The 8,730-nt window shown below is 45.7% G+C and overlaps 2 long non-coding RNA genes across 3 annotated transcripts in view; one reads left to right on the plus strand and one right to left on the minus strand.

Moving 5' to 3' along the window:
- The window catches only part of LOC112073427 (uncharacterized), a 157,038-nt gene that overhangs the window by 101,744 nt on the left and 46,564 nt on the right, over window positions 1-8,730 (plus strand). The window lies entirely within an intron of this gene.
- Window positions 6,688-7,265, minus strand: LOC139025099 (uncharacterized). Of its 2 annotated transcripts, XR_011476547.1 has the most exons (4): window positions 7,249-7,265; window positions 7,055-7,163; window positions 6,861-6,919; window positions 6,688-6,771 (listed from the first exon to the last, which is right to left on the minus strand). It is a non-coding gene; the product is annotated as an uncharacterized lncRNA (long non-coding RNA). The 2 variants fall into 2 exon arrangements; XR_011476546.1 differs by lacking the exon at window positions 6,688-6,771 and having other exon boundaries at window positions 6,795-6,919.

Here is an 8,730-nt window from a genome sequence, read left to right on the forward strand (position 1 = left end):
GATTCCTTCTAATCAGGGACTGATTTAGACTGGACACCAGGTGGGTGATTCCCCTCTAATCAGGGACTGATTTAACCTGGCGACCAGTGGTGCTGATTCCCTCTAATCAGGGGACTGATTTAGACCTGGGATACCAGGTGGGTGATTCCCTCTCATCAGGGACTGATTTAGACCCTGGGACCACCAGTGGGTGATACCCCTAATCAGGGAACTGATTAGACCTGGATAACAGGTGGGTTTTGCAATTTACTTATCAGCATCGAACAGAAAAGCAGCAGTAGTCGGCTTCTCTTCGGGTGAGATTGACTACCCCTGGCGTAGACTACTGTGCTACTTTGATTCAGATCAACTTAGATCATCTTCTATGCTGTTCAGATGAATGATAACCCTTATGGGGTCTATATAGCACCAGTTGTCATAACCATTGCCATTGTTTTCAAGAATGCACGTCTACTGAAATTATCCTTTCTTTATCGGTCATTGATGCGCATCTCTGTGGTTACCACCCTTAATGTTACACTGGATCAACCTACATCTCTCACCCCCTCTACACTATCATAAGCTCTAAACTGCGTACCACTGGATTCAACCTACAATTCTCCTCACACACTGGCCGTACCACTGGATCCAAACCTACATTCTCTACACACTGGCGTACCACTGGATTCACCTACATTCTCTCACACACTGGCGTACCACGGATTCCACTACATTCTCTCACACACTGGCGTTACATGATTCAACCTACATGCTTCTCAACACTGGGCTACCACTGGATTCAACCTACATTTCTCACACACTGCGCGTACCACTGATTCAACTACATTCTCTCACACACTGGCGTACCACTGGATTCAAACCTACATTGTCTCACACACTGGGCGTAACCACTGATTACACCTACATTCTCTCACACACTGATACCTAATGGATTCAACCTACATCTCTCACACACCTGGCGTACCAGCTGGATTCACCGATACATTCTCTCACACATGCGGTCAACCACTGGGAGTTCAACTCACATTCTCTTCACACACTGGCGTAGCAGGATTCACCCTACATTCTCTCACACACTGCGTCCAGGATTCACCTACTTCTCCCGGGCCACTTCAACCTACATTCTCTCACGAACACTGGCGTACGCACTGGAGTTCAACCTCACATCTCTCTCACACACTGGCGCTACCACTGATTCAACCTACATTCTCTCACACACTGGCTACATCTGGATCACCTAAACTGAAAACAACTTCATAGTCCTGACGTCTAAAGAGAGAGGACTTGTGAAGGCATACTAAAACACATTGGCTGGTGTTTGAGGAGATGAGGGACGACAGTAACAGACACATTGGCTGGTGTTTGAGTGTGATGAGGGACGACAGTAACAGACACATTGGCTGGTGTTTGAGGTGATGAGGGGACGACAGTAACAGACACATTGGCTGGTGTTTGAGGTGATGGGGACGACAGTAACAGACACATTGGCTGGTGTTGAGGTGATGAGGGGACGACAGTAACAGACACATTGGCTGGTGTTTGAGGTGATGAGGGGACGACAGTAACAGACACATTGGCTGGTGTTTGAGGTGGATGAGGGGGACGACAGTAAACAGACACATTGGCTGGTGTTTGAGGAGATGAGGGGACGACAGTAACAGACACAGACGCTCCTGACCCTTGTGTAGGAAGTAGAGTCATTGATGTGTAACTTCATCTCCCATGTGAGCCGCACAACGGAGACTCACTAGTAGATATAGAAGGCTATGAACTCGCCGTCTCCCGCCGTCTCCCGTCGTCTCCGTCGTGCTATTTACCAACTAACACGTTGAACTGTTCTGGGAACTACGGTAACCTCCATAATGTAAAATAATGTGGGCGGGTGAAATGAAGAACGCAATCTGCTTTTCTCCTTATCTATTGCACATTAAGTGTGAACAAACAGCTGACCACCAGCACACCACACACACACACACACACACACACAACACACACACACACACACACAACAACACACCCACACCACACACACACACACACACACACACACACACACACACACACACCAACTCTATTGAAATGGGTGATGATGTGGCGGTTGATGTCTGACATCCTCCCTCTGTGTGTGATTATTATTATTATCATCGTAAGGCTGAGATTGACCTCATTACCCAGACAGGGAATAACATTTACATTTACATTTACATTTAAGTCATTTAGCAGACGCTCTTATCCAGAGCGACTTACAAATTGGTGCATTCACCTTATGACATCCAGTGGAACAACCACTTTACAATAGTGCATCTAACTCTTTTAAGGGGGGGGGGGGTTAGAAGGATTACTTTATCCTATCTAGGTATTCCTTAAGAGGTGGGGTTCAGGTTCTCCGAAGGTGGTGATTGACTCCGTGACCTGGCGTCGTGAGGGAGTTGTTCCACCATTGGGGTGCCAGAGCAGCGAACAGATTTGACTGGGCTGAGCGGGAACTTACTTCTCAAGAGGTAGGAGGCGAGCAGGCCAGAGGTGGATGAACGCAGTGGCTTGTTTGGGTTAGGGCTGATCAGAGCCTGAAGGTACGGAGGTGCCGTTCCCCTCACAGCTCCGTAGGCAAGCACATGGTCTTGTAGCGGATGCGGCTTCAACTGGAAGCCAGTGATAACAACCTGGCTGCGGTTGGTAAATGGAGACAAGAGAACCTGGCTGCTGGTGGATAAATGAGACAGAGAACCTGCTGCTGGTTGATAAATGAGACAGAGAACCTGGCTGCTGGTGGATAAATGAGACAGAGAACCTGGGCTGCTGGGTTGGTAAATGAGACAGAGAACCTGGCTGCTGGTTGGTAAATGAGACAGAGAACCTGGCTGGTGGTTGATAAATGAACAGAGAACCTGGCTGCTGGTTGATATAAATGAGACAGAGAACCTGGCTGCTGGTTGATAAATGAGAACAGAGAACTGGCTGCTGGTGGATAATGAGACAGAGAACCTGGCTGCTGGTTGGTAAATGAAAGACAGAAACCTGGCTGCTGGTTGGTAAACGAGACCGAGAACCTGGCTGCTGGTTGGTAATGAGACAGAGAACCTGGCTGCTGGTTGATAAATGAGACAGAGAACCTGGCTGCTGGTTGGTAAATGAGACAGAAACCTGGCTGCTGGTTGATAAATAGAACAAGAGAACCTGGCTGCTGGTTGGTAAATGAGACAGAGAACCTGGCTGCTGGTTGATAAATGAGACAGAGAACCTGGCTGCTGGTTGATAATGAGACAGAGAACCTGGCTGCTGGTTAGTAAATGAGACAGAGAACCTGGCTGCTGGTTGGTAAATGAGACCGAGAACCTGGCTGCTGGTTGGTAAATGAGACAGAGAACTGGCTGCTGGTTGGTAAATGAGACAGAGAACCTGGCTGCTGGTCTGGTAAATGAGACAGAGAACCTGGCTGTGATTGGTAAATAGAAACAGAGAACCCTGGCTGCTGGTTGATAATGGACAGAGAACCTGGCTGCTGGTTGGTAAATGAGACAGAGAAACCTGGCTGCTGGTTGATAAATGAGACAGAGAACCTGGCTGCTGGTTGATAAATGAGACAGAGAACCTGGCTGCTGGTTGGTAAATGAGACAGAGAACCTGGCTGCTGGTTGATAAATGAGACAGAGAACCTGGCTGCTGGTTGATAAATGAGACAGAGAACCTGGCTGGTGGTTGGTAAATGAGACAGAGAACCTGCTGCTGTTGGTAAATGAGACAGAGAACCTGGGCTGGTTGTAAATGGAGACAGAGAACCTGGCTGCTGGTTGAATAAATGAACAGAGAACCTGGCTGCTGGTGGATAAATGAGACAGAGAACCTGGCTGCTGTTGATAAATGAGACAGAGAACCTGGCTGCTGGTTGATAAATGAGACAGAGAACCTGGCTGCTGGTTGATAAATGAGACAGAGAACCTGGCTGCTGGTGGATAAATGAGACGAGAACCTGGCTGCTGGTTGATAAATGAGACAGAGAACCTGGCTGCTGGTTGATAAATGAGACAGAGAACCTGGCTACTGGTGATAAATGAGACAGAGAACCTGGCTGCTGGTGGATAAATGAGACCGGAACCTGGCTGCTGGTGGATAAATGAGACAGAGAACCTGGCTGCTGGTGAATAAATGAGACAGAGAACCTGGCTGCTGGTTGATAAATGAGACAGAGAACGTGGCTGCTGGTTAGTAAATGAGACAGAGAACCTGGCTGCTGGTTGGTAAATGAGACGAAGAACCTGGCTGCTGGTTGATAAATGAGACAGAGAACCTGGCTGCTGGTTAGTAAATGAGACAAAACCTGGCTGCTGGTTGGTAAATGAGACAGAGATCCTGCTGCTGGTTGGTAACATGAGACAGAGACCTGGCTGCTGGTTGATAAAATGGACAGAGAACCTGGCTGCTGGTTGATAAATGAAAGACGAGAACCTGCTGCTGGTTGATAAATGAGACAGAGAAGCCTGGCTGCTGTTGTAAATGAGACAGAGAACCTGGTGCTGGTTGATAAATGAGAACAGAAACCTGGCTGCTGGTGATAAATGAGACAGAGAACCTGGCTGTTGGGGATAATGCGACAGAGATGGCTGTGTTGATAAATGAGAACAGAGAACCTGGCTGCTGGTTGATAAATGAGACAGAGAACCTGGCTGCTGGTTGGTAAATGAGACGAGAACCTGGCTGCTGTTGGTAAATGAGACAGAGAACCTGGCTACTGGTTGATAATGAGACAGAGAACCTGGCTGCTGGTTGATAAATGAGACAGAGAACCTGTGCTGCTGGTTAGTAAATGAGACAGAGAACCTGGCTGCTGGTTGGTAATGAGACAGAGAACCTGGCTGCCTGGTTAGTAAATGAGACAGAAACCTGCTCGCTGGTTGGTAAATGAGACAGAGAACTGGCTGCTGGTTGATAAATGAGACAGAGAACCTGGCTGCTGAGTTGGTAAATGAGACAGAGAACCTGGCTGCTGGTTGGTAAATGAGACAGAGAACCTGGCTGCTGGTTGGTAAATGAGACCGAGAACCTGGCTGCTGGTTGATAAATGAGACAGAGAACCTGGCTGCTGGTTGGTAAATGAGACAGAGAACCTGGCTGTGGTTGGTAAATGAGACCGGAACCTGGCTGCTGGTTGGTAAATGAGACAGAGAAACCTGGCTGCTGGTTGGTAAATGAGACAGAGAAACCTGGCTGCTGTTGATATATATATATTAAGGCTATATATGTATTAACCTTTATTTAACTAGTCAAGTCAGTTAAGAACAAATTCTTATTTACAATGACGGCTAGGAACAGTTAACTGCCTTGTTCAGGGGGCAGAACGACAGATTTGTACCTTGCCAGCTCGGGATTTGATCTAGCAACCTTCAGTTACTAGTCCAACGCTCTACCACTAGGATAGGTAATTACAAGTTAAACATTATAGAACGATATAGATAGTAGATTTTCAATAATTGGAAGATGGTGGGATTTTTGAATGGGGTTATTCCATTTAGAAATGATTGGTCTTGGATTGTAGTGGAATCCCTGTGACCTGACCATATGACCCCAAAAAATCATTGATTGATTCACAAATTTGTCTATGTCTGTTCAAAAGTCCATAGTGCTCCGTACGGATAACATCCATTTGTTATTGACAGAAGTTAATACAGAGCTCTTTACTCTAATCGAAGTGTGGATTCATTCATTCATTCATTCAGTAAACGTTGCGGACAACCATTTAATCACACACGTGTCTCATTTTAATCTTGTTTTTAAGTAGGCCTAATTGCTGCGCCCATTCACTTAAGTGAAGCAGTCTATTTTGACAACAAGGCAGGCTGTGGTATTTTGCCATGTTAAAGGTGCTGTCCCAAATGGCACCCTGTTTACTATGGACCCTGGTCAAATGTAGTGCACTATGTAGGGAAATTGGGTAGTATTTGGGACCAATCAAAGTATACCCGTAACAGGCCAGGTAGTCATTTACATTGTATTTATTATCACCCTAAGGCCAGTAGCATTACAGTATTATTATCACCCGTTACAGGCCAGGTGTCATTTACAGTGTATTTATTATCACCCGTACAGGCCAGGTAGTCATTTACAGTGTATTTATTATCACCCGTACAGGCCAGGTAGTCAATTTACAGCGTATTTTATTCTCACCCGTACAGGCCAGGTAGTCATTTACAGTGTATTTTATTATCAACCCTACAGGCCAGGTAGTCATTACAGTGTATTTATTATCACCCGTCAGCCAGGTAGTCATTTTACAGTGTATTTATTATCACCCGTACAGGCAGGTAGTCATTTACAGTGTATGAGTAGGACCTTATAGATGGATAGGACATGATACCTACTGAGCTGAGTAGACTTATAAGTGGATAGACATGATACCCTGAGCTGAGTAGACTTATAGATGGGATAGGACATGATAACCTACTGAGCTGAGTAGACTTATAGATGGATAGGACATGAATACTCTGAGCTGAGTAGACTTATAGATGGGATAGGAATGATACCTCTGAGCTGAGTAGACTTATAGATGGATAGGACATGATACCCCTGAGCTGAGTAGACCTATAGATGGGATAGGACATGATACCTACTGAGCTGAGTAGACTTATAGATGGGATTAGGACATGATACCCTGAGCTGAGTAGACTTATAGATGGGAGAGACAATGAACCTACTGAGCTGAGTAGACTTATAGATGGGATAGGACATGATACCTACTGAGCTGAGTAGACTTATAGATGGGATAGGACATTATACCTCAGCTGAGTAGACTTTATAGATGGGATAGGACATGATACCTGAGCTGAGTAGACTTATAGATGGATAGATGGGATAGGACATGATACCTACTGAGCTGAGTAGACTTATAGATGGGATAGGACATGATACTCTGAGCTGAGTAAGACTTATAGATGGATAGATGGATAGGACATGATACCTACTGAGCTGAGTAGACTTATAGATGGATACGGACATGATACTCTGAGCTGAGTAGACTTATAGATGGGATAGGACATGATACCTACTGAGCTGAGTAGACTTATAGATGGGATAGGACATGATACCTACTGAGCTGAGTAGACCTATAGATGGGATAGGACATGATACCCTGAGCTGACTAGACTTATAGATGGGATAGGACATGATACCTACTGAGCTGAGTAGACTATAGATGGGATGGACATGATACCCTAGAGACTGAGTAGACTTATAGATGGGATAGGGACATGATACCCTGAGCTGAGTAGACTAAGATTAAGGATAGGACATGATACCTACTGAGCTGAGTAGACTTATAGATGGATAGGACATGATACCTGAAGCTGAGTAGACTTATAGATGGGATAGGCATGATACCCGAGCTGAGTAGACCTATATATAGATGGGATAGGACATGATACCTACTGAGCTGAGTAGACTTATAGATGGGGTAGGATGGATAGACGGATACATTCTGAATCCATGAGTGGGTCTAAGCCTAGATAAGGGAAGGAGATAAACAGGATAATTCCTTCAGTCAGTTTAGAACGCCAGCAGTACAACAACAACTAGTTAAGGGGTTGAACTTCTCTGTTTGGTTCATCCTCTTTGGTCAGAGCGCTGCAGAGTGAGCAGTGAAGGCTTGATCAGGTCAGATTAGAGAAGGCTCTAACAAACCGCTGGCCTGGGCTAGCCAATCAGGGCTTGAGCTTCCGCTGGGTCGACCAATCAGGGCCTGATCTTCCACTGGGTTGACCAATGGGTCTTGAGCTTATCAGCCTCCACGGCTTCCCAATGTGTAACCCAGAACCTCGTGATGCTGCTGTTAGTGCCCAGGCAGGATTTCAGCACTCTGGTTTTTCTTTTTAAACTTAGAGATTTGATACGTTCTAAATAAATGATCTTCCCGGATGAATCATTGATGCCCAAATTTAGGGATTTACACGATCGCCTGCATTTATCCCCTCTCTCACTTCTACGAAGAAGAGAGGACCTTTCAGGAACCTTTTGAAACATTTTATATAGCAGCCGGAGGGAAGAGTGGCCGAGCTGCAATATGTTGTCCAAACAGACTGTAAGAAATCCCCCAGCTAAAGGAATACAGTTTTATCTGCTGACGGATAAAAAAACTAAGTCTGTGTCTATGTGGGGGGGGGACCAAACTTGGTCCTTTTAAAAACCTGCTGTATGTAACATATTGTGTGCTCGGGAAATAAATACATGTGACTCTGGATGATAGCAACATGATGTTTGTTTCCAACATTAGGGCTGTTTCCCTAAAGAAGGTAAATCCGCTTCATGTTTTGTTTCCAACATTAGGGCTGGTTCCCTAAAGAAGGTGAAGACTTGATCAACTGGTCTCCTTGAAGACTTGATCAACTGGTCTCTGAAGACTTGATCAACTGGTCTTCTGAAGACTTGATCAACTGGTCTCCCTGAAGACTTGATCAACTGGTCTCCTGAAGCTTGATCAACTGGTCTCCCTGAAGACTTGATCAACTGGTCTCCCTGAAGACTTGATCAACTGGTCTCCCGAAGACTTGATCAACTGGTCTCCCTGAAGACTTGATCAACTGGTCTCCCTGAAGACTTGATCAACTGGTCTCCCTGAAGACTTGATCAACTGGTCTCCCTGAAGACTTGATCAACTGGTCTCCTGAAGACTTGATCAACTGGTCTTCCTGAAGACTTGATCAACTGGTCTTCCTGAAGACTTGATCAAACTGGTCTCGCCTG

This window comes from Salvelinus sp. IW2-2015, unplaced genomic scaffold, assembly GCF_002910315.2.
Source record: "Salvelinus sp. IW2-2015 unplaced genomic scaffold, ASM291031v2 Un_scaffold2259, whole genome shotgun sequence".
In the NCBI taxonomy this organism is placed as follows: Eukaryota; Metazoa; Chordata; class Actinopteri; order Salmoniformes; family Salmonidae; genus Salvelinus; species Salvelinus sp. IW2-2015.